Here is a 16,327-nt window from a genome sequence, read left to right on the forward strand (position 1 = left end):
AGTTTTACTAAACGTGAATGCACTCGCAGACCCAGGATCACTATGCTGTGTGTGTACTCTGTGTGATTGTTAACAAATTTTGCTCCATAATTTGAGCCTGAGTTTTTGCTTTACTACATTTCCACTAGTCCTTGTCTTTTTCGTCCACCATCCAGCTTGCTGGTGTTTGCAAATCACTTGCATTCATACTGGGAATTCACTGGGACTCCACAATGACCATCCACTTTGTTATGATCCTTATTCTGTACCTATGCTGACAATGTAAGTTTTAAAATAGGGGTCATTAATGAGGATACTTAATGTCCAAGAGAAAAATACCAATATTACAATACTGATTAAAGAAAAGTATAGGAGACCATAGTTCCTCTAACTCATTGTATTTATGGGAAATCAGAAGACATAAATCAAGAAGTAATTATCAACTTTGCACACCAATGCTGATCTAATTACAAAATATATGACAGGATGTAAGTTATCCTAATGGCATAAATAATACTGCCATCTGTATCTGTGCAATTGGCTAAGTTGCAAAATTATTTAACACAGTGGGATAACATAATTCTAAAGAAATAAAACTATATCTGATGTTTGTGCCATTTTAAGTTACTTTTGTGATCTTATAAGCAACATGTTGAGGAATTCACATTTCCAAATTAACGCAATTTGAATTTTTATAGGTTACCTGGTAAAAACTGTTTGCGATATTCAAAAGTTTTTATTTTATAATACTCATATTTTTATAAAATATAGCAAAAGAACAAATATAATTACATTGTTTTTTTCATAGAAAGGAAAAAAAAAGCATGGAAAAAGTATAAAAGAGCACTTGTCTTTTGAACAGGATAATTAACAGTGTAATTAAAAGACACAAATTCTCCTTGTTCAAAGTGTTAATCACATTATTTCCTTTAAAATCATCGGGAATCTTCATTGCTCAATTTTCTAATATCTCTGGTCATAAAAATGGCATTGCAAGGATGTCCAAGATCTAGGGAATAACTCTTTCTTCGAGATCATTTATGATTCTCACCCTACACTCAGTTCCTGTCATGCCAAACCGCCTTCCATTTTTTTTAGTCACCTTCTGTGCTTTACGATATTGTCATGCTATTGTCTCCATTTAGGCTATTCTTCACCGCTCCCTTTGTCTTAGCAAACAGTTCATTCTTCTTTCTTCAGTGTGAATTTTACTTCTTCAAGAAAGCCTACTCTTACACTAAAACATATTTTTCTATTATAATACCCATTATATGTTGTAATTTGTGCTACTATAACTCTTCTCCATCAAACTGTGCTTTTTAAAAAAGCAACAGTCATGTTCTTCACTGTTTCTTGGTCACAGGAGGAATATAGTGAATGTTCCACACTTGTTATATGAACAAATTAGATAGAAAGATAGACAGATATAGACATACCGACAGATACAGATATAAATATGGATATATAGACATCTAGCTATGTAGATCAATATGACATATCTCCTACAAGTTTAGAGGGAAAGAAAATGTGTAAAAACTCGCAAATTATTCACCTTCATTTCTTAGATTAGGACTAACAGATAAAACACAGGATGCCCAGTTGAATTTAAATTTCAGGTAGACAACAAATGCTTTTTTAGTGTAAGTATATTCCCAATATTGAATAAGGCATATTTATACTAAACAATTACGTGTGGAAAAATACTGCACAATCTGTATTTTTATTTGCTACACCTGGCAACCCTGGTTTGTGTGGTAGTTTGTATAACTTAAATACATGTGTGGTAGCAAAAAACAGCTACTATAACATTCTAGTATCTGAACAAGTATAAAAGACTGTCAATGACTTTGGTTTTGATACACCTGTAAAGCTAAGGAGACTGAATTCTTTCAGTTGCTGAATTGATTGTCACATTTATCCCCACTATTTTCTATATTACTTACGAAATACATCAATTAAGCATATTTTAGATAAAAATATATCTCTGTTATCAAAGTTGGGTCAGTTAAGCATATTCTAAAATGCCCGCATTACATTTATCAAGGGCTTTGAGTAATTTAAAAATTAGACTTCAAAGGCATGATGTGAGGATATTACAAATTTAACCACAACCCCACCCAACGTTACAAGAATAGAAGACACTCCAGGAGGTAAACATATAAATCATGTGGAACTTTCAAAATCTGTTTTTTAAAAGTACAACCATGAAATTAGCATGCAATTAACTGCATACTTAGAAACTGATTAACCTAATAAAAGCAAAAGAAGTTAAAGTTAGCATTCTACATTATGTTTCTGGTAAATCAAATATTTTCTCAGTTATTTGCAATAAGATGCAACTAGAGGATAATATACATTTACAGGCTGACTTTGGATATTTTAAATTAAATCGTACCAATAAATCTCATTAATTATAGATAAGTAGAACAGATGACAATTCATGTCAATTGTAAATTTTAATAATTGGTCAGTTTTTCCATTAGCATTGTTAAAGATAGTGCACAGTGATTATACAGCACACACACACTCACATACACTTACATATAGTTTAAATTGCAATTTCCTTGCAATGCTGAATGAAATGCCTTATGTATTTAGTGGCCATAAGAGTCTATAAACCATACACTAAAATGCTATTTGTTGTGGTTTTTCTGTGATGAGGATCTATAGAGTTAGGGCAACATATCTGTAATTGATAAATTGTTTTGTGGGTGAATGCATTTAGTACATATTTAAAAATGATAAAAGTGAAATATTTATTCACTTATTCAGTACTTTAACAAAATACTTTGAGTTTCAAAGCAACTGCTCTCAGAAAATCCAGAGCCAAAAGGGGCAAAAGTACAATATGGCAAACATGGTAGTAGACATAATGGCAGGATATCATGGAAAGCAGAGAAAACACCATCTAGCCCAGTAGGAGTGGAGGGAGAAGGGTCAGGAATTGTTTCCTGTCATAGGGGACATTAGAGGGGACATGTGAAGTGAAGCTAAATGATATATTAAAATTATACTAGTAAAAGGTGTAGGAATGTTGCTAAGAAAAAATAACTGTAATCAGACTATGAAAAAGCTGCTTGCTTTATTGAGGATTAAAGTTTTAGGTGATAGAAAGTCATTAAAGGATTGGTGGGTCTGCAAAAAGCAGGAGAATATCCCCTAAGGCTGATTATTGAAATATAAATGATAAAGTCTGAAGGAAGAGCAAAGAACTGAATACACACACACACACACACACACACACACACACACATATCTCTATAGAGAGGCAAAGAGAGAGAAATGTAGACAAGTGTTTAAGATACAGTACATTATTTTAAAGATGTTATTAAAATAATTAAATAATTAGAACATATAAAATCAACTAGGAAAGGTAAGTAAGTAGCTTACGATCTGGAAGTTAGAGAATGTCAGTATTTAACAAAAATGAGTATTTTAAATCTAGGGTCATGTGTAAAATTTGTCTTCAGTATGCAATTAAAGAAACTGAATTTTGTTGGCAATGATAGGAATAACAATACACTTTAAGATATTCTTAAATTTCTGTTTTAGTGAAAATTACATTTATCTGAGATCAAATAGAAACACCCCATCTGAAAAAAAGACAACTGCATTTTCATATTACTTTATTGAGTCAAAATATAATTAATCATAATCAATATAAATAATTTATGTTCTTCTGATAAGGGTGTTACCTGATACTCTCAATCAAAGATCATTTTCCAAAATACTGGGTTTCATTAGATGCATATAAGGTGAACAAGTTGTTTGTAAGTTCATCGGATCTGCAGTGGGCAGATAAAAGTTCTTTTAAGATTGATTTAACTGCAAGGGCAGAATGATATGTTTTTCTATTAAAGTTTATTGGGCATCCAAAAAATAATAATATATACTCTAAGTGCATCCAATAAACATGCGAAGTCAGCAATGCTTCATACTTCAAATATCAAAAGAGAGGGGAGTTCATATTTTGCAATTGCCAATCTGACAATGTCATTCTAGTAATAATTAATTCAAATGTAAATTGAAGTTGTATATGACATGCTTGACTATCTCTGCTCAGTCAAATTCATCACAGTTTTAAAATGTTTTAAATTAGCATGATTAAAATGTAATACTTCTATGTCGATCTTGAAAACCATTGCTTTAACTTTAAAATGTTTAGGAATTTTTCAGAACTTCTTTTCACTATAGCCTAGCTTCTGTATTAAAAGATTATAATGTTACCTCTTTTTATATAATATTTTCACTTTGAACATTCATATATGTTAATTTTTCCATTATTAATTTGATTTGTGTCCAAGTGACACTATTTAACAATGTAATTTATATAGTTTAATATGCTTTGTTAAATACTGCTACAGACTCTTAGTGGAGGGAGGCACTATTCACCATTGAATGTGCCTTGAATATGCTTCACTGGAAGTATGACAGAGCCAGCAGAATTCGCTGTAATCACTGCTCAAACTTCCAATATTGAGCTAGCTCAATATTTGCAGTGAATATAAATGAAATGAAAGCTTTAAAGAAAATCAATTTAGTGTGTCTGAATGGGATGATTAACCTCAGGAAAGGATCATGTTAAGGATTAGACACTCAAAGCAGTATCTCATTGTAACGACTACTGTAGGTAACTGTTTCATAAAATCCCCACCCATCTAGGTTTGAATAGCTTAATTTTCTTGCTCTAATATTGGGGATTGTAAATTGGATTATCTACAAAGCAAACCCTGAGGCAGAGGTCTTTTGAGTTAATAATTTATTAGAAAGGCCAATCTCAGTTTGCAGGACTGAGAAATAAGAGTAGTGGATCAAAGAAGGGTAGAGACAATTGAGAATATATTATTGAAAATAACTGGGACTGCTGGATCCCATAAATTATATATTTCAAGGTGATTTATGAAGAAAGCGGAAAGAATTAATCTCTAGTTCCCATTTCCCTGGGGTTTAAAATCCCCCCCCAACAACTCCTTGAGAAGGGGTAATATTACATTTATTAGAAAGATGGGGATTAGATATGATAGACCCCTGGCCTGGACACAGGTGAGGTGTTTTTAAGTTGCATCTTCATCGAGTTGGCGAAAGCCCTCAGGAGACAGTTGAAGCTGAGAACATAAGATGTGATGCGTAATTACTGACTGATTCAGGGGAACAGCCTAACTATGAATCATTAAGAAATTGATAGGGACTTTGACATATTTATTACTTATTCATATTTTGAATAGTGCATGAGGAATAACCAACCCATGGATAATGAGATTGGAGGGGAGCCATATACTTCCCACTTCAAAGTTGGTCTCCCACCAGATCAAAATTACCACAAGGATATTTAATCAATTAATCACCCAGAATCTGTAACTGAAAGAATACATAAGACACTTTATGGTATACTCACCGAGTGCCTTAATAAAAATGAAGAATTTGTAGACATCGAGACCCCAATAAACTCTCAGGTATGGCTCCTCAGACTGCTTTCTCAATCAATCACATAGGACACACTTCATCTTTGGACAGGGAACAATCAAGACCTGTGTGAGGATAACCTGCACAGAAGTTTCTAGTAGGAATTTTTATATCTTGTAGGCAAGTCTCTCTGCCTAACTGGTTAAACAAGGTGTGAGCCATCAACTTAAAACATGCAGACATACTTGTACCAGTTGCCACCAGAGGGATATCAAACTTTAAACATTACGCTCTACAGCTAGGTCACCTTGTCTTTTTTCTTGGTCATGGGTCAGTATTAAACTTGAAACTTCAAAGTGTCTCCAGATATAAGCACACAGCTGTCCTAGTTTAGCTATAACTATCTTACATACATGTGTACAGGTATATACATATACGTGTGTGTATGTGAATATATGCACATACCAAAGTTTGTAGGGAGATATATATTCTTCGAGAAGATTAAAAAATAACATATTGTCACATGATATCAAAACAGATACACCTTGGTCACTATCATTTGGGAAATATAATAATGGCCAAAGAAACATATGCCCTTGTGGATAGAGATGAAATAACAAGAGATTTGAGGAAACACAATAAGAATAAGATGTTATGAATTTCCAAATTTGCTAAAGTGTGCCTTAGTCATATAGCCTTTTCCCCAAGGTATTTCCATTTATTTTATCAGCATATAGTCATCACCCAATAAATATTTATTGAATGACTAAACAACCGTCTTCTACATAAGCTAGTTATGCAAAAATAATGATTACATTCCCCTTACAGAACACCAAGGGAACAACCAAAGAAATGTAAAAATGAAGAAAAGTTGTATCATCACTGAAAAAAAAGAAAGAATGTCTTTAACATACCACATAATTTTAAGAATTTACAACAGAGATAATGAAAGTACAGCCCAATTCAAAGATGATTATAAAGTTGATTCTCTATGAAAATGTATGTTAAGAAGAATATTTTCTCTCCCTTCTGTTAAAGTCATGTATTGCATTTAAAGACTTGTGTGTGTTAAACCATCTTTTCATTCCTGGAATAAATTCCACTTGATCATGGTAGATAATCTTATTAATGTGCTGTTAAATTCAGTTTCCTGGTATTTTGTTGAAGATTTTTGCATCAATGTTCATAAGAATATTAGCCTGTTATTTTCTTATCTTGTAATATTCTTGTCTGGCTTTGGTATCAGAATAATGCTGGCCTCACAAAAAGAGTTTTAATATATTCCCTCCTCTTCAATTTTTAAAAAGAGTTTAAGAAGAATTGGTATTAGTTTTTCTTTAAATGTTTGGCATAATTCAGCAGTGAAATCAGGTCCTGGGGTTTACTTTGATGGGAGACATTTTATTACTGATTAGATCTCCTTACTTGCAATTTGTCTGTTCAGATATTCTATTTATTCAAGATTCAGTCTTTGTAGGTTATATGTGTCTAGGGATTTATCAATTATCCATTTCTTCTAGGTTATTCAATTTGTGGTCATATAGTTGTTCATAGCACATGCTCTCTTATGATCCTTTGTATTTCTGTTGTATCAGTTGTGATATATCCTCTTTCCTTTTTGATTTTATTTGAGTCTTCTCCCTTGTTTTCGTAGTCTATCTTAGGTTTGTTGATATTTATTTTTTCAAAAAGCCAACCCTTGGGCTCAGTTTGTTCTTCATTTTATAGTTCCTTGAGATACAATGTTAGGTCATTTATTTAAGGTTTTTCTTTCTTTTTAATATAGGTGTTTATTGCTATAGATCTCCCTTTAGAAACTCCTTTCACTGCATCCCACAAGTTTGGGTATGTGTGTTTCCAATTTTGTTTGTCTCGAGATATTTTTTGACTTCCCTTTTGATTTCTTCTTTGATTTTTTGATTGTTCAGAAGCATGTTGTTTAATTTCCACATATTTGTGAATTTTCTAAGATTTCTTCTGTTATTTATTTTTAGTTTAAAATCATCATTATCAGAGAAGATACTTTATATACTATCCGTCTTCTTAAATCTGTTCAGACTTGTTTTATGGCCTTACATATGATCTATTTTGGAGAAGATTCTGTGTGCCCTTGAGAAGAATGTATATTATGCTGCTGTTGGGGGGAATGTTTTGTATATGTTTATTAGGTCCACTGGTCTAAACTGTAGTTCAAGTTTCTTGAAAGAAGACATACAAAGGGTGAACACATATAAAATATTTAACATTCCGAATCATTGGGAAAATGCAAATTAAAACCACAATGAGATATCAACTCAAAACTCTCAGAATGACTATTATCAAAAAGATGAAATATAAGTGTTGGCAAGGATGTGGTGAAAAGGGAACCCTTGTTCACTGTTAGTGGAGATATAAATTAGTACAGCCATTATGGAAAACTATATGGAGGCTCCTAAAAAAACTAAAAATAGAATTACCATATGATTCAAGACTTTCATTTCTGGACATATATTCTTTTTGAATTAGTATTTATTTCATTCTGATTTTATTCTCAAGCCATAAGTTTTTGTTTCTTCAATTTCTTCTAGGATTTCTTTTTCTTCTGTGAAACCTCCTTTTCTGGTTTGGGAACTTTTCAGTTCCCCAAATTTGTTCCTTTTCAGTAAGGGTCATCTCGATGTGCCAGGGGGAGCTTATGTATCGGTTAATCCAACCATGAGCTCTGTAAGTACAGAGGCGCATCCTGGGTGCTTTGTTCACCTGGATATGTTCAATGACCAGAGAATCTACATCTAAACCATTAAGTTCAGCATTATTCTCTGCATTTTTAAGCATGTGCAGCAAAAATTCAGCACTCTTTTTGGGCCGACCTGTGTCCAACCACACTCTTTGGCCTGGGTACACCTACCAACTCCACCATTGTAACGCCTGAATGGCACACGTTGCTTCTGTAAGGTGACATCCTTTAGATACTTGATAGCTTTACAGATATGCATACCCTTGATGGCCTGAGCAGTTTCACGGGTGTTCTTAAAGTGAATACGAATATTCAAACCTCTTGATTTGCATGATTTTGTGGGGTTTTCTGGGTCAAGCGAATAGCGAACCATTTTCAAAGATCACTTTAGGCCACTTACTGGAAGAGGAAGAGCGGTGGCTTCTGGGAAAACTCATCTGGATGTGTATATCTTAAAGATGTGAAATAAGTATGTCAAGGAGATATTTGAATTCCCATGTTCACTGCAATATTATTCCCGATAGCCAAGTTACTGAATTTGCCTAAGTATCCATGAATGAATGAATGGATAGAGAATGTATAAAATATATACCCAATGTAATACTATTCAACCTTAAAAAGAAGAAAATTCTGCAATGTGGGACAACACACATGTACCTGGAGGACATTAGGCCAAGTAAAATGAGCCAGGCACAGAAAGACAAATACTGTATGTGTTTTCACTTATGTGCAGAATTTAAAACAATTAAATTCATACAAACATAGAGTAAAGTGATAATTACCAGAAGCTGGGGTTAGGGTGATGGGAGAACTTGGTCAAAGAAAACAAAGTTTTAGACAAGAGAAATAAGTGATAAATACTTGAAAAAAAATTACTTATGCAATATTGTTCTAAAAAATAAAAAGTTGGGAGAAACATAAATTATACAAGGAAACTTGAAAACTGTCAAATAATACATCAGCATCTCAAAAGGACAAAAATAACTTTATGTCCCTCTGCCTCAGATATTTCCTTATTTTACACAAGCTGCCAGATCACTCAAGTGTTAATAAAAATTTACATTTGGTGTAATGCTTGAAGGATTTTAGACAAATCATGAAGTTCTCCAAAATGAATCTTCACATTCACTTTCTAGAAAATTCTAGTCCCAGATAGACTCCATATCTGTCTCTTTGATGAAACCTGTTAAAAGGTCTTGAAATCTACAAAGAAAATATAATATTTAAGACAAAAATAGATACTGTTCTTAGGAGAAACGATGTTTTATAGTTAACAAATTTATATGTAAGAGAAGAGCTGATTTAAATACTAATAAAATTTGAGAAAGTATGGATTCAATGAGTAAAACGTAAAAGGATGTATCCCTGAGTCAACAGAATGAGATAAAAACAGACAACTGAGTAAGTTAAAGATAAACTTGAAAGAAAATTAATAAAAAAGTGGCATAAAAATATAATTAAAAGTAGCAAAGAATCAAGTATAGAGGACAGTATCAAAAAACCTTGAAAATACAGTTGAAACAGTGAATAGCCTTGAAAATGATGAGCCATTGAAATATCTGAAGGTGAAGTATTGATTTCTAATATCCTTAAGGAACCATAACAATTGGAACAAACGTATGTATAGAAATGTGACAGAAAGAACGATTCCTGAGCTGAAGATAAATCTGAATCTGTAGATTTAAAAAATGCATGGGCTTGTTGACTAGCCTCAAATAATTACTCAATTTCAAAGAACGGCTAATTCTTAATAAGTATCTAGGACCTAAATTCTGGTAGAGAAAACGCAACATTTGAACTTCAAAGAACACAAAGCAGAAAAGGTTGAGATAATTTTTTTTTATTATTATGTGATCAGCACCCATATTAAAAAGTGCATACACATAAAGGCATATCTGTTGGGATGAGCAAAATCAGAGCCATGTTGGGACCTAAAACCCCTGGGCTGCAGGAGGAGGAGAAATTATTAAAAGAACATTTATTTCTCCTCTCTTCCCATCCCCTAACTTTCTTATCTTGCTTGCTAAATAAAAAAACAAGGCTGAGAAACTAATCAGTACTTCACAAAGCTAACAGTTCTTTTTTGAGACTTTTAGAGTTTTGAGTTAGAGTTTTTGATCAAGGCCAAATGTCTGGAAGCTGACCCTGGGCACCAGCCAAGTCAGCCAGAACTCCGTGAAGCTGCACAAAAACTTTGCAAAGAAGCTGATTCCACTTCAGAGCAAATCAAAGTCCTACAGGGACTTGATATAACAGCAAAGATAAGAACAAAAACCAGATAGGCAATGCTTTGGTGAGACCTTGCACCTGACTCTTATGGAGCCCTCATAACTCATTTCCCCTTTCTCTCCTGCTTTTTATTTCCCATGTTCCATTCCCTGAACTTCCTCCTTAAAAAACCCTCAGTAAAGCTAAGTCTTTGAAATGGGATAGCCTGTCATCTCCTTCCACTGAATACACTGCTTCCCTAAAACACCAGTTTGACTTCAATCATTTTTTTTTTTTTTTTTCCATTGAGGGGGTGGGCAGCCAGACCTGAATTTGGTAACATATCTGCAAAAAGTACTTTCACATTTATGCCCATGAAATCATCACCTGGGTCAGAAGATGAACATTTTCAGGACCCAGTGAGATAAGAGGTGCTCAGTTTCTCTGGGTTCAGGTTTCAAGACATTCCTCTGAGATTCAAGCCATTCCCCAAGGTCTCAGGTCCCTCCTTAGGCCTTCCCCTACAGGAGAGTTATTCTTGCTTATCGCATCTATTCTTAGCACCAACATGGGGAAATTGAGACCACAAGGGGTGGATTTCTATCACTCCAATGGCCTAGCCTGTCCAGTAAATAAGAGTGTTATATAACTCCAGTGGATGAGCATGCTCAGTAGAAGGAAGTTCATCCTTTGAATGACCTTTCACTGGAGGCATTAGAGAGCACATAGAATATTTTGGGTGTATTTGATGCATGTGATGGGATTTATCCAATGAGCATGCTCTAAAATAGACTGACTGAGCATGTGCAAGACTATGTTACCAACTTGGAAACACCCTGTTAGTTAGATATTTATAAGACAGTGTGAATATGTATCAGATAGCAAAACTATAAAATATAAATCCTTACAGATTGTTGCTGCTCACTCTCCTAGAGCCAGCCCACAGTCCTCTTGAGGTGTGTGTTTCTTTCTTTTTATATCAAACTTGCCTTTAGCTGGCTGCTATTCATTCTGAACCAGCCTATTTCTTGTCTATAAATGGGTGTCTCTTACTTTTTATGTTAAACTTGCTGCAGTTGTTTGCTTGTTTTCCTGGGGCCAACTCATACTTTGCCGGGTAGGTTTGTGTATGCTTTACTTCTGTGTTAAGCTTATTTCTAAGGGGCAGCTGCTCATGGTCTAGAACCAACCTACACTTTGTACTAAACATTAAGTGTGCATTTCTTACTTTTGTGTTAACCTTGGTTTGCGTCCTGCTCAGTCTCTGGAGCTAGGCTGTACTTTCTCTGTGAAGCCTGTACTTCGTACTTGTTACATTAAACCTGTTTTCACTTCATACTATGACTCTGTTGTTGAATTCTTTCCAGTGGCAGAGTCAAGAACTTGCTAGAGGACGGGATAGGTTTAGACCAGCTATTGGGCCTTCCTAGACTATCTCCTCTGATAATACCAGTAAATCTTGAACACAGTCATTTTCTTCCTCTCAAGTTAATAACCATCCTTGTATCATTACGTTACCTTGATATTTATAATAATAAACACTATAACAGTTTTTCCTCTCTTTCATTTTATATATTGAGGATTATGTGTTTAACTTTCTCAACCAAACTTATGTGTGTGATAACCATTTGTGTCTTAGGTTTAGTTGTCATTTTTTCATTCTCTTTTTATATAATATTTCCCTCTTGGATACTACAATTTACTAATCTTTTCTGCTTTTGAGTAATATTTGGGATTTTATCAGTATTGGGGAATTGTGAGGGAAAAAAATTTGCAGTGAACATTTCTGTACGTATGAACTTATTTTTATTGGGTTCATACCTGAGAGTATAAATCATGGGTCAAATAGCATGTGTGTAACCATTTATTAGATCCTGCTATACTGTTTTCCATGTGGTTTTACAAGTTTACACTACCACCAGCAGTATATAAAATTTCCAGTGGCTCCACATCTGCATTAACACAAAATTACTTGATCTCTCTAATCTTAGCTATTCTGGTGATTGTATAGTGAAGTGGGAAAAAAACAAATCAATCACAGCACCATTAAAATAAGACTTTATTCAAAATGCTGATGCATGAGAAACCCTCTGAAGGAAAGTTCTGCCTTGAAGAAAGGTGAAGTGTGCATAGAACTTTAACAAGAAAGGTCAGCTTAAATCCTTCGGGTTTAGGAATAGCTGGCTATGAATGATACTCATGAGATATTGTATCACCACTTAGTGTCTATTTGTTAGGCAATTTCGGTTTAGCAAGCAGCACAGGGAAGAAAAATTGTGAGGGCTAAGGTCACAGGAAGACCACAGTGAAAATTTTTTTATTTTTCAAGGTCTCTGTTTAAATATCCTTCTTTGTGAAGGGCCTGTTTGAGTCTTTTGCTTGGGCACAGGGTTAGCATTTATTGTATTCTTGGCTTTAGGTGAAACACTTCAGCAGTTAGGTCTGGGCGAAGATTTTATGCACATGAGCCCAAAAGCACAAGCAGCAGCAGAAAAAAAATAATAAATGGGACTATGTCAAACTAATAAACTTCTGCACAGCAAAGGAAACAATCAACATAGTGAAATGACAGCCTACACAGTGGGAGAAAATTTTTGCCAACTATGCATCTGACAAGGGATTAATATCCATAATATACAATGAACTCAAGCAATTACACATTAAAAAAACAAATAACCCAATTAAAAGATGGGAAAAGGAGCTGAATAGACATTTTTCAAAGGAAGCCATAAAAATGGCCAGCAGGTACATGATAGAATGCTCAACATCACTAGTCATCAGGGAAATGCAAATTAAAACCACACTGAGATATCACCTCACCCCAGTTAGACTGGCTATAATCAAAGAGACAGTGAATAACAAATGCTGGCGAGGGTATGGAGAGAAAGGAATGCTCCTGCACAGTTGGTGGAACTGTAAATTAGTACAACCACTTCGGAAAACAATATGGAGTTTTCTCAAACAACTACATATAGATCTTTGATACAATCCAGCAATCCCACTTCTGGGTATATACCCAGAGGATTGGGATTGGTCATGGCAAAAGGAAACCTACACTCCCATGTTCATCACAGCTCTGTTTACAATAGCCAAGATATGGAACCAACCTAAATGTCCTTCAATGGATGATTGGATAAGGAAACTGTGGTGTATATACACCATGGAATACTATTCTGCCATAAAAAATAATGGAATTCTCCCATTTGCAACAACATGGATGAGCCTGAAGAAACTTATGTTGAGTGAAATAAGCAAAGAACAGATGGATAAATACCACATGTGCTCACTCATATGTGGGAGCTAAGAGAGAAAGAAAGAAGGCAAGAAAGACCACAGTGGTGTGTTGGACTTGCAGAGGGAGAGAACATATCTAGGGATACAAAGTGGAGTTGGGGAAAAGGGGAGAGGGAAGGAGGTTAGGGATAATTGGGTGGGAGAGATGGGGTACAATCACAATTTGTGGTAATGGACATACTTCCAGTATGGATCTAGCCATCACATCTAGGGCACAAGGGGGGACAATCAGTCTTGTGTCTCAAGAATATTCATAACTGATAAAAAAATATTCACAAGGTTTTTCTTGGGGTGGTAGACTAGAGATTTTTATATCTAGAAGGCTTACTTATATTTTCTAATTTTTTGATGTTAATCTTGTGCTATCCATGTAATAAGTAAACACAAAAGCTTTTTAAAAATCCAAAATAAATAAATAACAATGAAATAAATGTAGGAAAAATAAGTAATAAACAAAACTAATAGTAAATTTAATAAATTTTTTCAAACGATATTTAAATTCTTTTCTTAAATGAAAAAGAGAAATCTGAAACATAAAATAGGTAGATTGCTAACATAATCATAATTGTGTGTTTTTTAATGATAACAAAGAATAGCATTGTTGTGGATTGAATATCCCTGCAAAAACTCATTAATGCTTATTCCCTACTATTACTGTTAAGAGAATAGGAAATCCTATTAAGGTAATTCAAAAGTGTGGCCTTGAAGAAGTGATTAGATTGCGAGGACTGTGCCCTCATGAATAGACTGATCCATTCACAGAATAATGGGTGTGGTTCTTATGGCTTTAAAAGGAGAACAACTAAGAAGCTTAAGCCTCTCTTTTTTTTTTTTCTTTTCTTTTCTTTATTTATTTATTTTTAAATTTTATTTTGTCGATATACATTGTGGTTGATTATTGTTGCCCGTTAACAAAACCTCCCTCCCTCCTTCCTCTCCTCCCTCCCACCCAACAATGTCCTTTCTGTTTGCTTGTCGTATCAACTTCAAGTAATTGTAGTTGTTATATCTTCTTCCCCTGCCCCCTGTTTTTTTTTTTTTTGTGTGTGTGTGTGTGTGTGTGTGAATTTATTTATTAATTTTTAGCTCCCACCAATAAGTGAGAACATGTGGTATTTCTCTTTCTGTGCCTGACTTGTTTCACTTAATAAAATTCTCTCAAGGTCCATCCATGTTGTTGCAAATGTCAGTATTTCACTCTTCTTTATAGCAGAGTAGTATTCCATTGTGTAGATATACCATATTTTCCATATCCACTCATCCGATGATGGACATTTGGGCTGATTCCAGCTCTTGGCTATTGTGAAGAGTGCTGCAATGAACATTGGGGAACAGGTATACCTTCGACTTGATGATTTCCATTCCTTTGGATATATTCCCAGCAGTGGGATAGCTGGGTCATATGGTAGATCTATCTGCAACTGTTTGAGGAACCTCCAAACCATTTTCCATAGGGGTTGCAACATTTTGCATTCCCACCAACAATGTAAGAGAGTTCCTTTTTCTCCGCAACCACGCCAGCATTTATCGTTCAGCGTCTTTTGGATTTTAGCCATCCTAACTGGGGTGAGATGGTATCTCAGTGTGCACCTCCATACCATTTTCAATAGAGGCTGGCCCGGCCCAGCCCCGCGAGTGACCCCCGGCCCGGCCCTGCTCGCGGGGTGGAAGCCTGCCTGGCTTCCGCCTGCCCCACTGGGCCACTCACCGGCCGTGGGGCTGCCTCCATTTTCTTGGGTGGTGACGGCTCCTGCCCGGCTTAGCCAGGCCTGTCCTCCTCGCCCAGCTCAGCTCCTCACTAAGCCTCTCTTGCTCAGTTATTCTTGCCATGTGATCCCCTGTTTTGCTGCAGAGCCACCACCAAGATGTGCTCCCCGAACTTTAGTCTCCTCAGCCTCTGAAACTTTAAGCAGTGAATATTGTTTCTTTACAATTTACCCAGTTTCAGGTATTCTGTTATAAGCAACAGAAACTAATACAAGCATGTGTTACTTTACAAACCAATTGCAACTATGTGAGAAGATATATGAGTATATCTGCTACATACTTAAAAGACTCAATCCTACAGTATGTTCCACTTCCAGGAACAAAAAATATCTTGGTTAAACATCTTCCCCCTTGTTAAGACATTGGATGTCAGGCTACACTATCTTTATTATACTGTCCCTTATTCCATCCACATCCACAGAAGTAAAGTATTTGTAATTTTAATGTGAATCTTCATTGATTTTTAAAAATGTATTTTCATTTCTCTGCAAGTAGCCCTAGAAGCATGCAATATTTTTGTTCTATTATTTTATTAAGTAAAAGTAGTATCTTCTTTTTAGCACAAATAGTATAGGTTCTCAGGAAATAAATATATTTCTAAACATAAATTCAGCCATCTTTGTTTTTTTCTTCAATTTTTCTAAGAGAATTCTACCTCCCAGAAGAATGAGATGCCTCATTCTTTGTAGTAACTACTGTTTTGAAAACAGCTCTCTGTACAAATCTATTAGATCTTCTAGTCTTTCCCTCAGCTATAAAAATATAGTTTTTGCTAAATAATTTGAATTTATGTTTTGTTACTCTGCTCCAAATTCAAAATGGCAATGCTTGCTTTTAAGGAAAACATCTAGTTTTTAATACCGACTTTTATTAATTACTGGTAGACAGTGGTAATAATAATTATTATATTTATTTATTAGGGGGAAAGTAAACCTCTTTTCATTTTTAATCTACATAAAC

General features: G+C 34.8%; 1 pseudogene; it reads right to left on the bottom strand.

The window, feature by feature from the left end:
• Positions 1-7,922: 7,922 nt before the first annotated feature.
• On the bottom strand, positions 7,923-8,471 carry LOC103597138 (annotated as a pseudogene).
• Positions 8,472-16,327: the final 7,856 nt, after the last annotated feature.

This window comes from Galeopterus variegatus, unplaced genomic scaffold, assembly GCF_000696425.1.
Source record: "Galeopterus variegatus unplaced genomic scaffold, G_variegatus-3.0.2 Scaffold2208, whole genome shotgun sequence".
In the NCBI taxonomy this organism is placed as follows: domain Eukaryota; kingdom Metazoa; phylum Chordata; class Mammalia; order Dermoptera; family Cynocephalidae; genus Galeopterus; species Galeopterus variegatus.